The 20,634-nt window shown below is 59.6% G+C and overlaps 1 protein-coding gene across 1 annotated transcript in view; it reads right to left on the bottom strand.

The window, feature by feature from the left end:
- ajm1 (apical junction component 1 homolog) overlaps nt 1-16,273 on the bottom strand; it is an 82,714-nt gene extending 66,441 nt beyond the window's left edge. Inside the window, exon 1 of the mRNA XM_072488075.1 lies at nt 15,856-16,273. The gene's annotated coding sequence lies outside the window, so the exon portion shown is untranslated. The remainder of the gene's footprint in view (nt 1-15,855) is intronic.
- Between the last annotated feature and the right edge of the window lie 4,361 nt (nt 16,274-20,634).

The following is a 20,634-nucleotide window of genomic DNA, read 5'->3' as shown; positions in this document are numbered from 1 at the left end:
AACGGGCTGCTGGAAGTGAACGGGGAGTGAACGGGCAGCTGGGAGTGAACGGGGAGTGAACGGGCCGCTGGGAGTGAACGGGGAGTGAACGGGCTGCTGGGAATGAATGTGGAGTGAACGGGCCGCTGGGAATGAACGGGCCACTGGGAGTGAACGGGGAGTGAACGGGCCGCTGGGAGTGAACGGGCCGCTGGGAGTGAACGGGCCGCTGGGAGTGAACGGGCTGCTGGGAATGAACGGGCCGCTGGGAGTGAACGGGCTGCTGGGAATGAACGGGCCACTGGGAGTGAACGGGGAGTGAATGGGCCGCTGGGAGTGAACGGGCCGCTGGGAGTGAACGGGCTGCTGGGAGTGAGCGGGGAGTGAACGGGCTGCTGGGAGTGAATGGGGAGGGAATGGGCTGCTGGGAGAGAATGGGGAGTGAATGGGCTGCAGGGATTGAACGGGCTGCTGGGATTGAACGGGCTGCTGGGAGCGAATGGGCTGCTGGGAGTGAACGGGCTGCTGGGAGTGAATGGCTGCTGGGAGTGAACGGGGAGTGAGCGGGCTGTGGGAGTGAACGGGGACTGAACGGGCCGCTGGGAGTACCAATTCTGGCCGCTCCATCCTCCCATCCCGACGCGAACTGTGTGCCGCGGGATCCGCGCATGCACAGTGGCGCCGGCATCAACAAGGACCTGCGCAGTGGCGCCAGTGCCAACACGCGCATGTGCGGTGGCCTCTCTCAACGTACCTGCCCCGATGCAACGTGGCGCAGGAGTTCAGGGGCCGGCAGGTAAGAAAATAGGCCCGGAGACCAGGAGGCCAACCCGCCGATCGGTGGGCCGTAATCCCGGACCTGGCCCCATCAGAACCCCCGCCAGTGTCGGGAGTGAATGGGCTGCTGGGAGTGAATGGCTGCTGGGAGTGAACGGGGAGTGAGCGGGCTGCTGGGAGTGAATGGGCTGCTGGGAGTGAATGGGCTGCTGGGAGTTAACGGGGAGTGAACGGGCTGCTGGGAGTGAACGGGCTGCTGGGAGTGAACGGGGAGTGAACGGGCTGCTGGGAGTGAACGGGCCGCTGGGAGTGAACGGGGAGTGAACGGGCTGCTGGGAGTGAACGGGCCGCTGGGAGTGAACGGGGAGTGAACGGGCTGCTGGGAGTGAATGGGCTGCTGGGAGTGAATGGGCTGCAGGGAGTTAGCGGGGAGTGAGCGGGCTGCTGGGAGTGAATGGGCTGCTGGGAGTGAATGGGCTGAAGGGTGTTAACGGGGAGTGAACGGGGAGTGAACTGGCCGCTGGGAGTTAACGGGGAGTGAACAGGCTGCTGGGAGTGAACGGGGAGTGAACGGGCTGCTGGGAGTGAACGGACTGCTGGGAGTGAACGGGGAGTGAACGGGCTGCTGGGAGTGAACGGGGAGTGAACGGGCTACTGGGAGTGAACGGGGAGCGAACGGGCTGCTGGGAGTGAACGGGGAGTGAACGGGCCGCTGGGAGTGAACGGGGAGTGAACGGGCTACTGGGAGTGAACGGGGAGCGAACGGGCTGCTGGGAGTGAACGGGGAGTGAACGGGCTGCTGGGAGTGAACGGGGAGTGAACGGGCCGCTGGGAGTGAATGGGCTGCTGGGAATGAACGGGCCGCTGGGAGTGAACGGGCTGCTGGGAGTGAACGGGGAGTGAACGGGCCGCTGGGAGTGAACGGGGAGTGAACGGGCCGCTGGGAGTGAACGGGCCGCTGGGAGTGAACGGGCTGCTGGGAGTGAGCGGGGAGTGAACGGGCTACTGGGAGTGAACGGGGAGTGAACGGGCTGCTGGGAATGAACGGGCCGCTGGGAGTGAACGGGGAGTGAACGGGCTGCTGGGAGTGAATGGGCTGCTGGGAGTGAATGGGCTGCAGGGAGTTAGCGGGGAGTGAGCCGGCTGCTGGGAGTGAATGGGGAGTGAACGGGCTGCTGGGAGTGAACGGGGAGTGAACGGGCCGCTGGGAGTGAACGGGCAGCTGGGAGCGAATGGGCTGCTGGGAGTGAACGGGCTGCTGCGAGTGAACGGGGAGTGAACGGGCCGCTGGGAGTGAACGGGCTGCTGGGAGTGAGCGGGGAGTGAACGGGCTGCTGGGAGTGAATGGGGAGTGAACGGGCTGCTGGGAGAGAATGGGGAGTGAATGGGCTGCTGGATTGAACGGGCTGCTGGGATTGAACGGGCAGCTGGGAGCGAATGGGCTGCTGGGAGTGAACGGGCTGCTGGGATTGAACGGGCAGCTGGGAGCGAATGGGCTGCTGGGAGTGAACGGGCTGCTGCGAGTGAACGGGGAGTGAACGGGCCGCTGGGAGTGAACGGGCTGCTGGGAGTGAGCGGGGAGAGAACGGGCTGCTGCGAGTGAATGGGGAGTGAACGGGCTGCTGGGAGAGGATGGGGATTGAATGGGCTGCTGGGATTGAACGGGCTGCTGGGATTGAACGGGCAGCTGGGAGCGAATGGGCTGCTGGGAGTGAACAGGCTGCTGAGAGTAAATGGGCTGCTGGGAGTGAATGGCTGCTGGGAGTGAACGGGGAGTGAGCGGGCTGCTGGGAGTGAATGGGCTGTTGGGTGTTAACGGGGAGTGAACGGGCTGTGGGAGTGAACGGGGACTGAACGGGCCGCTGGGAGTACCAATTCTGGCCGCTCCATCCTCCCATCCCGACGCGAACTGTGTGCCGCGGGATCCGCGCATGCACTGTGGCGCCGGCATCAACAAGGACCTGCGCAGTGGCGCCAGTGCCAACACGCGCATGCGCGGTGGCCTCCCTCAACGTACCTGCCCCGATGCAACGTGGCGCAGGTGTCCAGGGGCCGGCAGGTAAGAAAATAGGCCCGGAGACCAGGAGGCCAACCCGCCGATCGGTGGGCCGTAATCCCGGACCTGGCCCCATCAGAACCCCCGCCGGTGTCGGAGCCCCCCCTGGGTCGGACCCCCCACCGGGTCGGAACCCCTCCCCGAGGTCGGAGCCCCCCCCCCCCAGGGTCAGAGCCCCCCCTCCCCGAGGTCGGAGCCCCACCCGGGGTCGGACCCCCCCCCCCGGGATCGGAGCCCCCCCCCCCCGGGATCGGAGCCCCCCCCCCGGGGTCGGAGCCCCACCCGGGGTCGGAACCCCCCCGGGTCGGAACCCCCCCCCAGGGTCAGAGCCCCCCCTCCCCGAGGTCGGAGCCCCCCCCCCCCCGGGGTCAGAGCCCCCCCCCCGGGGTCGGAGCCCCACCCGGGGTCGGACCCCCCCCCCCGGGGTCGGACCCCCCCCCCCCCGGGATCGGAGCCCCCCCCCGGGGTCGGAGCCCCACCCGGGGTCGGACCCCCCCCCCCGGGGTTGGACCCCCCCTCCCCGGGGTCGGACCCCCCCCCGGGGTTGGACCCCCCTCCCCGGGGTCGGAGCCCCCCTCACCCCCCCACAGGCCGCCCCCCGACCCGACCCGAGTTCCCGCCGGCTGTGACCAGGTGTGGATGGCGCCGGCGAGACTCTGCCTTTTTAGAGCGGCGGAGAATCGCGTTCCAGCGTCGGGGCGCGTGTCCCGGTTGTGGGGCTTCCCTCCGATTCTCCGGCCCGGATGGGCCGAGCGGCCGGTGCCATCCACACCTGGTCACAGGGGGGCCGGGTATAGGTAGGGAAGGAGGGGGGGTGGGGAGGGAGGATTGTGGTAAACCACTGTTGCATCTCTATTAGGTGATGTTTGGTCTGGCCTGTACTACAGGTACGTTGGTAGTCCCTGCCTGCTGGCTCCGCCCAGTAGGCAGAGTATAAATATGTGTGTCCTCCATGCTGCAGCCATTTCGCCAGCTGCTGTGGGAGGCCACACATCTTAGAGCAATAAAGCCTCAGTTGTACCCAACTCAAGTCTTTGTGCAATAGACCGTGGATCAATTTATTGCTCTAAGATTTTCAAAAGATGGACCTCAGTATCAAACCGGATCGCCTGCCTCTGGATCCACATTCCAGCGATGCCGAAAAGGACTTTCAACACTGGCTAGCTTGTTTTGAGGCGTACATCAACTCGGCGCCCAGCCCTGTCTCGGAGGCTCAGGAGATACAGATCCTGTACTCAAGGTTGAGCTCCAACGAGTTTCCGCTGATCCAGGACGCGCCGAACTACGCCGAAGCCATGACGCGTCTCAAGGAGAATTACGCTCAGAAGACGAACACGCTCTTCGCCAGGCACGTACTCGCCAGGCACGTACTCGCCAGGCACGTACTCGCCAGGCACGTACTCGCCACTCGCTCTCAACTCCCTGGTGAGTCCATAGAAGACTTCTGGCGGGCCCTAATCTCACTCGTCCGGGACTGTGACTGTCAGGCCGTTACGGCCACTGAACATTCAAACCTCCTTATGCGGGACGCGTTTGTTACGGGGATTTGGTCGGACCTCATACGCCAGCGACTGTTAGAGGGGGCCACGCTCGACCTAGCGGAGACAAAGAAACTAGCGCTCTCCATGATGGTCGCCTCGCGCAACATTCAGGCCTACACCCCGAGCCACGCGGCCCACCCCTCCTCGCATCGTGGACCCCATAGACGGCCGCCCCACCGGGGGCCTCATCCAGTCAATACGCCTGCGCCACGCGCCAGACAGCAAACCCCGGGGGTCCCCGATGTTATTACTGCGGCCAGCAGAAACACCCCCGCCAACGCTGCCAGCCCGCGCTGCCCTTTGCAAGAAGGGGCACTTCGCCGCGGTGTGCCAGGCCCATACAGTCGCCGCTATCACCCCCACCCCCCTCGTTTACGGACAATGGGCGCCGCCATCTTCACCTCCCCAGACCACGCACAGCCAGTGGGCGCCACCATCTTCCCCCCCGAGCAACAGGTGCAGCCCATGGGCACCGCCATCTTGTCCAACCCCCGCCACGTGCGGCCCATGGGCCCATTTTGTACTCCTCTAAATCTTCAGCCGCCATTTTGTACTCCTCAAGAACTTCAGGCGCTGCCATCTTGTCTCCCCCACGGCACATGGGCACCGCCAGCGTTCCAGGACCAGGTCCCCCCCCGGGCTCCCCGTCATCCTACACCAGCGACGACCGGCCACGACTCGCCTCAGTGACCATCGACCACTCTCGTCCGCACAACCTGGCCACCGCATCGACCAGCGTTAAAATCGACGGACACGGGACCTCTTGCCTGCTGGACTCCAGGAGCACCGAAAGCTTCATCCACCCGGATACGGTAAGGCGCTGCTCCCTCGCGGTACACCCCGCCAATCAAAGAATCTCCCTGGCTTCCGGATCCCATTCCGTGGCGATCCAGGGGTACTGTACAGTCACACACACTCACGTCCTCCCTAACCTCTGCGCTGCCTTGCTACTCGGCCTGGATTCCAGTGCAACATCCAGAGCATAACCCTGAAATTTGGCGGGCCCCTACCACCCCTTACTGTGTGCGGCCTCGCGACCCTAAAAGTCGATCCGCCTTCTCTGTTTGCAAACCTAACCCCGGATTGCAAACCCGTCGCCACCAGGAGCAGACGGTACAGCGCCAAGGACAGGACCTTCATCAGGTCCGAGATCCAGCGGCTGCTTCGGGAAGGCATCATCGAGGCCAGCAACAGCCCCTGGAGAGCCCAAGTGGTAGGAGTCAAAACTGGGGAGAAACACCGAATGGTCGTACACTACAGCCAGACCATCAATAGGTACACGCAGCTCGACGCGTAACCCCTCCCACGCATATCTGACATGGTCAATCAGATTGCGCAGTACCGGGGGCGGGATTCTCCACTCCCACGCCGAAGTGGCTGCGCCGTTGTGAACGCCGTCGAGATTCACGATGGCGCGGAACGGCCCCGGTCCCAACCGATTCAGGCCCTGACAATGGGCCAGTATCGGGACCGCGTCATCTACCCGCGCGAGGCCTTGTCGCCCGCGTAAAAGCGGCGCCGCATAGATGACGCGGCCGGCGCCGCATAACGGGCATCATCTGCGCATGTGTGGTTGCCGCCCTCTCTAAATCCGCCCCGCAAGAAGATGGGGGACGGATCTTGTGGGGCCGCGGAAGGAAGGAGGTCCTCCTTCAGAGAGGACGTCCCGACAATCGGTGGGCACCGATCGCGGGCCACCCCAGGATCCCCCCTCACCCCCCCGCAGGCCGCCCCCCCCAGCGTTCACGCACCGCTCACGACTGCAGCGACCAGGTGTGGACGGCGCCGGGGGGAACCCGCCGTTTTGGCCTGGCCGCTCGGCCCATCCGGGCCTCGGAATAGCGGGGGTGCCGGAGAATCGCCATTTTGGGTGTCTCGGGCGATTCTCCGGCCTGCGGCCCACGAAACCCGACCGGGCCTTCCCGCCGCTTGGGAGAATCGCGGGAGGGCGTCGGACCGGCGTCCCCGGAAATTTTGGCGGCCCAGGCGATTCTCCCAACCGGCGTGGGAGTGGAGAATCGCGCCCCAGGTCTTCTCAACTGTAGACCTCAAATTCGCACACCACCAGCTCCCCATCCACACCTGGCCGCAGGGGGGCAGGGTATAAGGTATACCTATACCCCGCCTCAAGGATGCCTCAAGGATAGAGAGGGGTAATTGGGAACGAGGGTGGGCTGATCGGGAGTGAGGCATGGAGGGCTGAGAGTGGGAGGTTGGAAGGGGGAGTGGGAGGAGGAGAGGGAGGGGGAGTTGGGAAGGCAGAAGGGAAGGGGGTTAGGGAGGGAGGACAGAAGGGAGGAAGTGAGGGGGACAGGGTGGCAGGAGGGGAGGGGGACAGGGAAGGAGGGGGCTAGTGAGGAAAAGAGGGAGGAGGAGAGAGAGCGACAGACAGGGTGGTGGGAGGGGGAGAGGGTGGGAGTGTGGAATAGGAGGGAGAGAGGAGGGATAGGGAGGGATGGAAGGAGAGAGAGGGTGTGTGATGGGGGGTTGGAAGGGGAGGAGGGGATAGGAGATACGGAGGGAATGAGGGGTGGAGGGAGGAACAGGGGAAGGGAGGGAGGGAGGGGATTGGGGAGAGGGCATATGGACGGAGGGGTGATTTGGAGGAAGGGGGATATGGAGAGAGGGAAGGGGAGCTGGAGGGAGGGGGATAGACAGTGAGGGAACTGGAGGGATGGAGGAAGAGTGATAGGGAGGGAGGGAGTGAGGGGGACATGGAGGGAGGGAGGAAGATATTGTGGGAGGGGGATATGGAGTGAGGATGGGAGGGGTGACATGGAGGGAGGGAGGAAGGTTTCTGGATGGTGGTTGGTGGATATGGAGGGAGGGAGGGAGGGTGGATCTTCAGTGAGGGAGGGGGATATGGAGGGAGGGCGATAAGGACAGAAAGTGATGCAGAGGGAATGAGGGATGGGGATAGGGAGGGAGGGGCAGCGGGAGGGGGGACAGGGAGGGTGATAAGGAGAGCGGGAGGGGGATGAGGATGGAGGATAGGGAGGGAGGCGAGGGATGGGATCAGGGGCGGGATTCTCCGACCCCCCCGCCGGGGCGGAGAATCGCCAGGGGGTGGCGTGAATCCCGTCCCGCTGCTCCGGCGCCAGCTGCCGAATTATCCGGTGCCGGTTTTCGGGCGGGGTCAGGAATCAGGCCGCGACGGTCGGGGGCCGTTGGCAGCGGCCCCCCCGGCAATTCTCCGGGCCCCGATGGGCCGAGCGACCGCCCGTTTTCGCCCAGTCCCGCCGGTGTGAAAGAGACATGGTCCATCCCGGCGGGACCTGGCTTGGAGGGCGGCTAGCGGGGTCCTCGGGGGGGGGGGGGGGCCCACACAGTGGCCTGGCCCGCGATCGGGACCCACCGATCTGCGGGCAGGCCTGTGCCGTGGGGGCACGCTTTCCCTCTGCGCAGGCCTCTGTGAGGCTCCGCCATGGCCAGAAACCTCCTGCGCCTGCGCCAACTCGCGAAGATCCCGCAACTTCCGGGCAGCCCGACACCAGAGTGGTTCACACCGGAGTGGTTCACACCAGAGTGGTTCACACCGGAGTGGTTCACACCGGAGTGGTTCACACCGGAGTGGTTCACACCGCTCTCGCGTCGGTACCGGCCGCGACGCCAATTGCAGGAGAATCCCGCCCCAGGTTTGCGGGTGGGGTGATCGGAAACGAGGGAGGGGTGATTGGGTGGGAGAGAGGGAGGAGTGAGAGGGGGAGAGGGCTGGGGGGAGGGAGGGGAGAGGCGGGTAGACAGGATGGGGAAGGGAAGTGGATATGGAGAGAGGAGGGGAGGGGGGAATGGGGTGATAGGAAGGTAGGGGCAATAGGGACGGAGGAAGGAAGGGAGGGGGGATAAGGGTGGGATGGAGGGAGTGAGGGGAAATAGGGAGGGAGGGAGGGGGAATGGGGAGGGAGAGTGTGAAGGGGAATAGGGAGGGAGGGAGGGAGGGAGGTGGAATAGATACATAGATACTTAGAAGATAGGAGCAGGAGGAGGCCTTTTGGCCCTTCGCCCTTGCTCCGCCATTCATCACAATCATGGCTGATCATCCAACTCAATAGCCTAATCCTGCTTTCTCCCCATAGCCTTTAATCCCATTCTCCCCAAGTGCTATATCCGTCCGCCTCTTGAATATATTCAAAGTTTTAGCATCAACTACTTCCTGTGGTAATGAATTCCACAGGCTCACCACTCTTTGTGTGAAGAAATGTCTTCTCATCTTTGTCCGAAATGGTTTACCCTGAATCCTCAGGCTGTGAGCCCTGGTTCTGGACACACCCATCATTGGTAACATCTTCCCTGCATCTACCCTGTCTAGTCCTGTAAGAATTTTATAAGTCTCTATGAGATCCCCCCTCATTCTTCTGAACTCCAGCGAGAACATAGACACAGACATAGAACATGGAACAGTACAGCACAACAGGCCCTTCAGCCTCGATGTTGTGCCAAGCATTGTCCGAAACCAAGATCAAGCTATCCCACTCCCGGTCATTCTGGTGTGCTCCGTGTGCCTATCCAATAACCGCTTGAAAGTTCCTAAAGTGTCCCGACTATCACAGCAGGCAGTCCATTCCACACCCTAACCACTCTCCGAGTAAAGAACCTACCTCGGACATCCCTCCTATATCTCCAACCTTGAACCTTATAGTTATGCCGCCTTGTAACAGCTACATCCACCCGAGGAAATAGTCTCTGAACGTCCACTCTATCTATCCCCCTCATCATGAAATTAAAATGAAAATGAAAATCGGTTATTGTCACAAGTAGGCTTCAAATGAAGTTACTGTGAAAAGCTCCTAGTCGCCACATTCCGGCGCCTGTTCGGGGAGGCTGTTACGGGAATTGAACCGTGCTGCTGGCCTGCCTTGGTCTGCTTTCAAAGCCAGCGATTTAGCCCTGTGCTAAACAGCCCTTATAAACCTCTATTAAGTCGCCTCTCATCCTCCTCCGCTCCAAAGAGAAAAGCCCTAGCTCCCTCAACCTTTCCTCATAAGACCTACCCTCCAAACCAGGCAGCATCCTGGTAAATCTCCTTTGCACCCTTTCCAATGCTTCCATATCCTTCCGATAATGAGGTGACCAGAACTGCACACAATACTCCAAATGTGGTCTCACCAGGGTCATTCATAGATTATCGTAGAATTTACAGTGCAGAAGGAGGCCATTCGGCCCATCGAGTCCGCACCGTCTCTTGGAAAGAGCACCCTACCCAAGGTCAACACTTCCACCCTATCTCCATAACCCAGTAACCATACCCAACACTAAGGGCAATTTTGGACACTAAGGGCAATTTATCATGGCCAATCCACCTAACCTGCACATCTTTGGACTGTGGGAGGAAACCGGACCACCCGGAGGAAACCCACACACACACGGGGAGGATGTGCAGACTCCGCACAGACAGTGACCCAAGCCAGAATCGAACCTGGGACCCTGGAGCTGTGAAGCAATTGTGCTATCCCCAATGCTACCGTGCTGCCCATTCCTAATCATGTATAGTTGCAACATAACCCCGTGGCTCTTAAACTCAAGCCCCCCTTAATAAACGCTAACACATCTGTGGACATGAACCCCAAGATCTCTCTGTTCCTCCACATTCCTCAGAACCCTGTCGTTGACCCTGTAATCCGCATTCAAATTTGAATCACCTCGCACTTATCAGGGTTAAACACCATCTGCCATTTTTCGGCCCAGCTCTGCATCCTATCAATGTCTCTTTGCAGCCTACAACAGCCGTCCACCTCATCCACTACTCCACCAATCTTGGTGTCATCAGCAAATTTACTGACCCACCCTTCAGCCCCCTCCTCCAAGTCATTGATAAAAATCACAAATAGCAGAGGACCCAGCACTGATCCCTGTGGTACACCGCTGGTAACTGGTTTCCAGTCTGAAAATTTTGCGTCCACCACCACCCTCTGCCTTCTATGTGATAGCCAGTTACTTATCCAATTGGCCAAATTTCCCTCTATCCCACACCTCCTTACTTTCTTCATGAGCCGACCATGGGGAACCTTATCAAACGCCTTACTAAAATCCATGTGTACGACATCAACTGCTCTACCTTCATCTACACACTTAGTTACCTCCTCAAAGAATTCAATCAAATTTGTGAGGCAAGACCTACCCTTCACAAATCCATGTTGACTCTCCCGGATTAAGCTGCATCTTTCCAAATGGTCATAAATCCTATCCTTCAGGACCTTTTCCATTAACTTACCGACCACCGAAGTAAGACTAAGTGGCCTATAATTACCAGGGTCATTCCTATTCCTAGTCCTAGCCCAGTCAATCTCTCCTCATATCATAGTCCCACCATCCCTGGAATCAGTCTGGTAAACCTTCGCTGCACTCCCTCGAGAGCAAGAACATCCTTCCTCAGAGAAGGAGACCAAAACTGCACACAATACTCCAAGTGTGGCCTCACCAAGGCCCTGTACAATTGCAGCAACATATCCCTGCTTCTATACTCGAAACCTCTCGCAATGAAGGCCAACATACCATTAACCTTCTTTACCGCCTGCTGCACCTGCATGCTTACCTTCAGCGAATGGTGCACAAGGACACCCAGGTCCCGCTGCACACTCCCCTCTCCCAATTTACAACCATTCAGGTAGTAATCTGCCTTCCTGTTTTTGCTTCCAAAATGAATAACCTCACACTTATCCAAATTATACTGCATATGCCATTGATTTGCCCACTCACAGGGCAGCATGGTGGCACAGGGGGGTGGGGGGGACAGGGAGGGAGGGAGGGGGTAGGGGAGGGAGGGAGGGGGAGGGGGAGGGAGGGGGAGGAATAGGGGAGGGGGGAGGGAGGGGGAGGTTGGGAGGGAGGGGGAGGTGAGGAAGGAGGGGGAGGGGAGGTGGGAAGGAGGGGGAGGGGAGCTGGGGAAGGTGGAGGAGGGGGAGGGAGGGAGGGGGATGGGAGAGGGAGGGGGAGGCAGGGAGGGGGGGTGGGAAGAGGGAGGGGGGAGGGAAGGGAGGGGAGAGGGGGAGGGAAGGGAGGGGAGGGGGAGGGAGGGGAGGGGAGAGAGGGAGGGGGAGGCAAGGTGGAGGGAGGGGAGGAAGGGAGTGGAGGAGGGAGGGGGAGAGGGAGGGGGAGAGGGAGGGAGGGAGGGGAAGCGGAGGGAGGGGCGAGGGAGGGGGAGAAGGGAGGGGAGGAGGGAGGGAGAGGAGGGGAGGAGGGAGGGAGAGGAGGGGAGGTGGGAGGGGGAGGAGGGTGGAGCAAGGAGAAGGGGTGGGAGGGGGAAGGGGTGGGTGGGAGGAGGAAGGGGGAGGGAGGGGAGGTGGGAGGGGGAGGGAGGGGGAGGTGGGAGGGGGAGGGAGGGGGTGGTGGGAGGGGGAGGGAGGGGGAGGTGGGAGGGGGAGGGAGGTGTAGGTGGGAGGGAGTGGGGGGAGGGGGGAGGGAGTGGGGGGAGAGGGAGGGGGGGAGGGGGGAGAGGGAGGGGGGAGGGAGGGGGAGGGGGAGGGGGGGAGGGAGGGGGGAGGGGGAGGGGGGGAGGGAGGGGGGAGGGGGAGGGGGGGAGGGAGGGGGGAGGGGGAGGGGGGGAGGGAGGGGGGAGGGGGGGAGGGAGGGGGAGGGAGGGGGAGGCAGAGGGAGGGGAGGGAGGGGGGAGGCAGAGGGAGGGGAGGGAGGGGGAAGGAGGGGGAGGGGAGGTGGGGAAGGAGGGGGAGGGGAGGTGGGGAAGGAGGGGTAGGGGAGGAAGGGGAGGGGAGTGGGGAAGGAGGGTAGGGTAGGGGAGGGGGAGGGAGAGGGAAGGGAGTGGGAGGGGGAGGGGGGTGGGAGGCGGAGGGAGGGGGATGGGAGAGGGGGAATGGAGGGGGACGGTGGGGGGAGGGGGACGGGGAGGGAGTGGGGGAGGGAGAGGGAGGGGGAGAGAGGGGAGGGAGGGGAGGGGGAGGGAGAGGGAGGAGGAGGGAGGGGGAGGAGGAGGGAGGTGGGAGGAGGAGGGGGAGGGGAAGGGGGAGGGGGAGGTGGGAGGGGGAGGGAGGGTGAGGTGGGAGGGGAGGGAGGGTGAGGTGGGAGGGGGAGGGGGAGGTGGGAGGGGGAGGGAGTTGGAGGTGGGAGGGAGTGGGGGGAGGGGGAGGGAGGGGGAAGGAGGGGAAGGGGAGGGGGAGGGGAGGGGGAGGGAGGGGGAAGGGGAGGGAGAGGGAAGGGAGGGAAGGGGGAGGGGAGGGGGAGGGGGAGGGGGAGGGGGAGGGGAGGGGGAAGGGAGGGAGGGGAAGGGGAGGGGGAAGGGAGGGGGAGGGGAAGGGAGGGGGAAGGGAGGGGGAGAGGAGGGGAAGGGATGGGGAGGGGGAGGGGAGGTAGGGGGTCGGTGGGGGAGGGGGGCGGTGGGGGGGAGGGGGACGGGGAGGGAGTGGGGGAGGGGGAGGGAGTGGGGGAGGTGGAGGGAGAGGGGAGGGAGGGGGACGGTGGGGGAGGGGGAAGGGAGTGGGAGAGAGGGAGAGGAGAAGGAATAGGGAGGGAGGGGAAGAGGGTGGAATGGATCTGGGGCTCGGGAGAGATTAGGCGATCGGGATGGATGAGGATAGGGAGGGAGGGATGAGGTGATATGGAGGGATAACGGGATAGGGAGGGATGAGGGGATAGGCGGGAGGGATGAGGGGATAGGTGGGAGGGATGAGGGGATAGGGAGGGAGGGATGTGTGGATAGTGAGGGATGGGATAGGGAGGGTTGAGGGGATAGGGAGGGAGGGGATTAGGTGGGTGGGACGAGGGGACAGGAATGAGGGAATAGGGGATAGGGTGGGTTGAAGGGATAGGGAAGGATGGATGAGGGGACAGTGAGGGATGGATGAGGGGATAGGGAAGGAGGGATGTAGGGATATGGAGGGAGGGATGAGGGGATAGGGAGGGAGGGAGGGGATGGGGAGGGAAGAGCGGATAGGGATGGAGGGCGGGGATAAGGAGGGGTGAGGGATATGGAGGGAGGGATGAGAGATAGGGAGGAAGGGTTGAGGTATAGGGAGGGAGGGATGAGGGATATGGAGTGAGGAATGAAGGGATAGGGCTGATGAGGGATAGGAAGGGATGAGGGGATTAGTAAGGAAGGGATGAGGGGATAGGGAGGGAGGGATAAGGGATAGGGAGGGTGGGATGAGGGATAGGGAGGGTGGGATGAGGGATAGGGAGGGATGAGGGATATTGACGGATGAAGGGATAGGGAGGGAGGGATGAGGGGATAGGGAGTGATGAGGGATAGTGAGGGATGAGGGATATTGAGGGATGAGGGGCTAGGGAGGGAGAGATGTGGGATAGGGAGGGAGGGAAGAGGGAATAGGGGGGAATGAGGGGATAGGGAGGGAGGGTTCAGGGGATGGGGAGTGATGACAGATAGTGAGGGATGAGGGATAGTGATGGATGAGGGGATAAGGAGGTAGGGAGGGCTGAGGGATAGGGAGGGAGGGATAGGGAGGAGTGATGAGGGTAGAGGGAGGATGTGGGGATAGGGAGGATGAGGAATAGGGAGGGATAGGGAGGGAGTGATGAGGGATGCAGAGGGAGGGATGAGCGAAAGGTAGGGATGAGTGGATAGGGAGGGAGGGATGAGGACGGAGGGAGGGAGGGATGAGGGATAGGGAGGATGAGGGATATGGAGAGCTGAGTGGATAGGGAGGAAGGGGATAGGGACTGATGGGATAGGATGGGAGGGAGGGATAAGGGGATAGGGATGATGAGGGATAGGGATGGATGAGGGGATTGTGAGGGATGAGGGAGTAATGAGGGAAAGTGAGGGATAGGGAGGGATGAGGGATAGGGAGGGAAGGAGGGATGAGGGTTAAGGAGGGGAGGGTTAGGGAGGGAGGAAGGAATATAGAGGGGTGAGGGATAGGGAGGGCGGGATGAGGGATAGGAAGGTTGAGAGATAGGGAAGGATGAGGGATCCTGAGGGAGGGATGAGGAATAGGGAGGGATGAGGGGATAGTGAGGGATGAGGGATAGGGACAGGTGAGGGATAGGGAGGGAAGAGGGGATAGGGAGGGGTGAGGGATAGGGAGGGAAAGATGAGGAATAGGGAGGGATGAGGGGATTGTGAGGGATGAGGGATATGGAGGAACAACAGGATTGTGAGGGATAAGGCAGGGCTGAGGGATAGGGAGGGATGAGGGGATATGGAGGGATGAGGGATAGGAAGGGATGAGGGAGGGATGGATGAAGAGGATGCGGGTTAGGGAGGAATGAGGGATAAGGAGGGATGAGGGATAGAGAGGGAGGAGGGAATAGCGAGGGAAGAGGGGATTGTGAGGGATGAGTGATAGGGAGGGATAGGGAGGGATGAGAGGATAGGGAGGGACGAGAGGATAGGGAGGGACGAGAGGATAGGGAGGATGAGGGATAGGGAGGGATGAGGGGATAGGGAGGGATGAGGGCTAGGGAGCGATAGTGAGGGAGCGATGAGGTATAGGGAGGGATGAGAGGATTGTGAGGGATGAGGAATAGGGAGGGATGAGGGGATAGGGAGGGGATGAGGGGTAATGAGGGATGAGGGGCGGGGAGGGATGAGGGTTAGGGAGGGATAGGGAGGGATGGGGATAGGGAGGGGTTGAGGGATAGGGAGGGATGAGGGATAGGGAGGGATGAGGGGATAGGGAGGGGATGAGGGGTAATGAGGGACAGGGCGGGATGAGGGATAGGGAGGGATGAGGGAGAGTGAGGGATAGAGAGGGATGAGGGATAGGGAGGGATGAGGGATAGGGAGGGATGAGGGATAGTGAGGGATGAGGAATAGTGAGGGATAGGGAGGGATGAGGGATAGTGAGGGATGAGGGATAGGGAGGGATGAGGGGTAGTCAGGGATATTGAGGGATGAGGGATAGGGAGGGATGAGGGACAGGGAGGGATGAGGGATAGGGAGGGATGAGGGATAGTGAGGGATAGGGAGCGATTAGGGACAGGGAGGGATGAGGTATAGTGAGGGAAAGGGAGGGATGAGGGACAGGGAGGAATGAGGGACAGGGAGGGATGAGGGATAGTGAGGGACAGGGAGGGATGAGGGATAGTGAGGGATATGGAGGGATGAGGGACAGAGAGGGATGAGGGACAGGGAGGGATGAGGGTTAGTGAGGGACAGGGAGGGATGAGGGACAGGGAGGGATGAGGGATAGTGAGGGCCAGGGAGGGATGAGGGATAGTGAGGGACAGGGAGGGATGAGGGACAGGGAGTATGAGGGATAGTGAGGGACAGGGAGGGATGAGGGACAGGGAGGGATGAGGGATAGTGAGAGACAGGGAGGGATGAGAGATAGTGAGGGACATGGAGGGATGAGGGATAGTGAGGGACAGGGAGGGATGAGGGATAGTGAGGGACAGGGAGGGATGAGGGATAGTGAGGGACAGGGAGGGATGAGGGACAGGGAGGGATGAGGGATAGTGAGGGACAGGGAGGGATGAGGGACAGAGAGGGAGGCTGCCTCTCTATTCCACAGGTTTGATCTCCGGGTGTGTGTCAGTCCCCCGGCCCGGGGCTGAGTCGGGATTCCCCGCGATCCGGTCCGGGATTCTCACCTCCTTCCTCCTTCATCCGTCCCGATTTCCATCAATGCCGGCGCTGCCGCTCCGCCTGTTCCCATCGCCCGTCCTCTGCCTCTGGCTGCTCTCCGCCTCCGCCTCCTCCTCCTGCGGATCCGCCGCTCCCTCTCCCCGCTCCGGGGCAGAATCAGGAGCAGTCCCACATCTCCTGCAAGGTGCAGCTTCCCAATCCGATCAGTACTGCCCCTGCCGGTCCCAGGCTGGCGGAGAGAGGGAGGGAGAGAGACAGAGAGAGGGAGAGAGAGAAACAGAGAGAGGGAGGGAGAGAGAGAGAGAGGGAGAGAGAGATACAGAGCGAGGGAGGGAGAGAGACAGAGAGGGAGAGATACAGAGAGAGAGAGGGAGAGATACAGAGAGAGGGAGGGAGAGAGACAGAGAGAGGGAGAGATACAGAGAGAGGGAGGGAGAGAGACAGAGAGAGGGAGAGAGAGATACAGAGAGAGGGAGGGAGAGAGGGAGAGAGAGATACAGAGCGAGGGAGGGAGAGAGACAGAGAGGGAGAGATACAGAGAGAGAGAGGGAGAGATACAGAGAGAGGGAGGGAGAGAGACAGAGAGAGGGAGAGATACAGAGAGAGGGAGGGAGAGAGACAGAGAGAGAGAGGGAGAGAGACAGAGAGAGAGAGGGAGAGATACAGAGAGAGGGAGGGAGAGAGACAGAGAGAGGGAGGGAGAGAGACAGAGAGAGGGAGAGATACAGAGAGAGGGAGGGAGAGAGACAGAGAGAGGGAGAGAGAGATACAGAGAGAGGGAGGGAGAGAGAGAGAGAGGGAGAGAGAGATACAGAGCGAGGGAGGGAGGGAGACAGAGAGGGAGAGATACAGAGAGAGAGAGGGAGAGATACAGAGAGAGGGAGGGAGAGAGACAGAGAGAGGGAGAGATACAGAGAGAGGGAGGGAGAGAGACAGAGAGAGAGAGGGAGAGAGACAGAGAGAGAGAGGGAGAGATACAGAGAGAGGGAGGGAGAGAGACAGAGAGAGGGAGGGAGAGAGACAGAGAGAGGGAGAGATACAGAGAGAGGGAGGGAGAGAGACAGAGAGAGAGAGGGAGAGATACAGAGCGAGGGAGGGAGAGAGACAGAGAGGGAGAGATACAGAGAGAGAGAGGGAGAGATAGAGAGGGAGGGAGAGAGACAGAGAGGGGGAGGGAGAGAGACAGAGAGGGTGAAATACAGAGAGAGAGAGGGAGAGATACAGAGAGAGGGAGGGAGAGATACAGAGAGAGAGAGGGAGAGATACAGAGAGAGGGTGGGAGAGAGACAGAGAGGGAGAGATACAGAGAGAGGGAGGGAGGGAGGGAGAGAGACAGAGAGCGAGAGGGAGAGATACAGAGAGAGGGAGGGCGAGAGAGTGAGGGAGGGAAGGAGAGGGAGTGATACAAAGAGGCAGAGGGAGAGATACAGAGAGAGGGAGGGAGGGAGAGAGACAGAGAGCAAGGGAGAGATACAGAGAGGGAGAGATACAGAGAGAGGGAGGGAGAGAGACAGAGAGAGAGGGAGAGATACAGAGAGAGGGGAGGGAGGGAGAGAGGGAGGGAGGGAGAGGGACAGAGAGAGAGAGGGAGAGATACAGAGAGGGAGGGAGAGAGAGGGAGAGATACAGAGAGAGGGAGGGAAAGAGAGAGAGAGGGAGAGATACTGAGGGAGGGAGAGAGAGGGAGGGAGGGAGAGAGAGAGGGAGGGAGGGAGAGGGAGCAGAGAGGGAGAGGGAGAGATACAGAGAGAGGGAGGGAGAGGGAGCGAGGGAGAGAGACAGAGAGAGAGGGAGAGATACAGAGAGAGGGAGAGATAGAGAGAGAGGGAGGGAGAGAGACAGAGAGGGAGAGATAGAGAGGGAGAGATACAGAGAGAGGGAGGGAGAGAGAGGGAGGGAGGGAGAGAGGGAGGGAGGGAGAGGGAGTGATACAGAGAGGGAGAGGGAGAGTTACAGAGAGAGGGAGGGAGAGAGAGGGCGGGAGAGATAAAGAGAGAGGGAGGGAGGGAGAGATACAGAGAGAGGGAGGGAGGGAGAGATACGGAGAGAGATAGGGAGGGAGAGATACAGAGAGAGGGAGGGAGAGAGAAAGGGAGAGGGAGGCAGAGAGAGAGGGTGGGAGAGAGACAGAGGGAGAGAGGGAGGGTGAGTGACTGAGAGAGAGGGAGAGAGAGAGACAGAGAGAGAGGGAGGGAGAGAGAAAGGGAGGGAAGGAGGAAGAGGGGGGGAGACAGAGCGAGTGAGAGGGAGGGAGAGAGGGTCAGAGAGAGAGGGAGAGAGAGGGAGGGAGGGCGAGAGAGAATTAGAGACAGAAGGAGAGAGAGACAGAGGGTAGAGAGACAGAGAGAGAGACAGGGGAGCAGAGAGAGGCAGAGAGAGGGAGTAGGGAGAGAGAGTCAGAGAGGGTTAGAGGGAAAGGGAGACACATTGAGAAAAAGGTAGAGAGAGAGAAGAGGTAGGCAATCAGAAGGAGAAAGGGAATCAGAGAGAGAGAGTGAGTGAGAGATAGAGAGGTAGACAGTCAGAGAGAGAGTGTGTGAGAGAGAGACACAGAGACAGTCACAGGAAGACCGAGAGGATAGAGAGAATGGCAGGGAGAGAGAAATAGAGTAAAACAAAGAGAGATAAAGAAAAAAGAGATAGAGAAAATGGATCAAATCCTCAGAAACGACTTTTAGCTCACATTGACATTGATCCAAATGAAGACTAATTATTGACCTGGTTCAGACACTGATCAGTTTGAGACCAGAGTGGGGATAATGGAAACTTCTGCCGAAACGTTAACTCTCTCTCTCTCTCTCTCTCCCCCTCCGCAGCTGCTGCCTGACCTGCTGAGTTTTTCCAGCGTTTTCCATTTTATTTCAGATATTCCGAACCTTTCCAGACCAGGGGCTGGATTCTTTGATTTGCGAACGGCATGGGAATGGTGGTGTTTTACGTCTCGGCTTCACCTGCGGATACAGTTGGAGAATTGCCGGGTCTGTGGCCGCGCACGTGCACGCCGGAGCCTGCCGCGGCCGGGTCGTGCAACATAGCACTGGCCATGCTTGGACCCTTCGGCGCAAACGGGGATTCTCCGGCCAATCACTGAATGTGATTTCGGTCCCACATCTGGAATTACTGTGGACATTACAACCTTAGCAAGGGTATAGTGCCTTTAAAGGGAGCACAGTGTAATCGACGAGAATAATACAAATGAGGATTTTATTTTCAGAATTGAGGTGGTTAAGGAGTGATTTGACAGAAGTTTCAGATATTCTGGGAATCAGAACAGGAGGAATGCGCGAGAGCATCTATTCCGCTTGGCGGAGGAACTAACAGGCAAAATTCTAAAAATTAGACTTTGTCAGTAGATATTCATGGTTGGGGCAAATGGTGGCCATCAACCAAGTCCGTGTTGAATCATAGAATCGTAAAATTCCTACAGTGCAGAAGGAGGCCATTCGGCCCACTGAATCTGTACTGACCCTTTGAAAGACCACCCTACCTAGGCCCAATCCCCTGCCCTATTCCTGCAACCCCACCCTAAGGGGCTATTTATCACGGCCAATCCACCTAACCTGCACATCTTTGGACTGTGGGACGAAACCAGATCACCCGGAGGAAACCCACGCAGACACGGGGAGAATGTGCTCCCTTGTACTGTGAGGCAGCAGTGCTAACCTGGATCCTTGGTGCTGTGATAACGGACGCACAGGCAGGAACAGAGGACTGAACCAGATTCACAGTTAGAGAAGTCAGCCTTTAATGGGATGTGTACTTGAGGTCAAGAATATAAGTCAATAGACACCTGGCACTGCCCACTAGCACTGACAACCTGGCACTAGCAGATTGGCACTGCCAGGACACCGCACGGGTCTTTCCAGGAATGACTTCAGAACAGTGGAAACCCCAGTGATAGAAACACCTGATCAAAAGAGGTAGCACTTCAGAGTTAATGAACAGTGAAGGGCGATGAAAACAAACAAAGCTAAATAAGGGCAGCACAGTAGCATAGTGGTTAGCGCAATTGCTTCACAGCTCCAGGGTCCCAGGTTCAATTCCCGGCTGGGTCACTGTCTGTGCGGAGTCTGCACATCCTCCCCGTGTGTGCGTGGGTTTCCTCCGGGTGCTCCGGTTTCCTCCCACAGTCCAAAGATGTGCAGGTTAGGTGGATCGGCCATGATAAATTGCCCTTAGTGTCCAAAATTGCCCTTAGTGTTGGTTGAGTGGGGTTATTGGGTTATGGGGATAGGGTGGTGTGGGCTTGGGTAGGGTGCTCTTTCCAAGAGCCGGTGCAGACTCGATGGGCCGAATGGCCTCCTTCTGCACTGTAAATTCTATGACATCAAACCCTCCTTTGAAATAGCCTGGATTTGTCAATCAAGAGGCTTGTAAAAGGAAATGGACTGTAAAATTGAATGCAAACAATGCAGCTCAAAGCTTTTAGGCTTCTCAGCAAGCCCAGAGGCTTGAAATGGTTGAAGGGGAATAAAATTGAACGTGAAAAAAGAATTTCAAAGGTTTCTAACACATCAAAGGCAAGATTTTTACCTTCATCTGACAGATCTTTGAATTTGACATGCAGGGAGAGACATCAAAGGTTTGTAGGCTACAGAGGAAAGATGTCCTCCTTAATTTGACAATGATATTCTGGAACAGAGTTTAAAGGTTTTCATGGCGACTGAGGGAAGACCTGCCACTGTTGCCTCTTTATTATCAAACCACAAGCTGCGAGTATGTTTCTTGTACTGACCAAATGATCAGACGACCAAATGACCAGACAACCAGTCGGTTATTTCAAA

Source organism: Scyliorhinus torazame, chromosome 22, assembly GCF_047496885.1.
Source record: "Scyliorhinus torazame isolate Kashiwa2021f chromosome 22, sScyTor2.1, whole genome shotgun sequence".
NCBI classification, from domain to species: Eukaryota; Metazoa; Chordata; class Chondrichthyes; order Carcharhiniformes; family Scyliorhinidae; genus Scyliorhinus; species Scyliorhinus torazame.
Note: the sequence above shows the minus strand (reverse complement) of the source record. Positions and strands in the feature narration are given on the sequence as shown.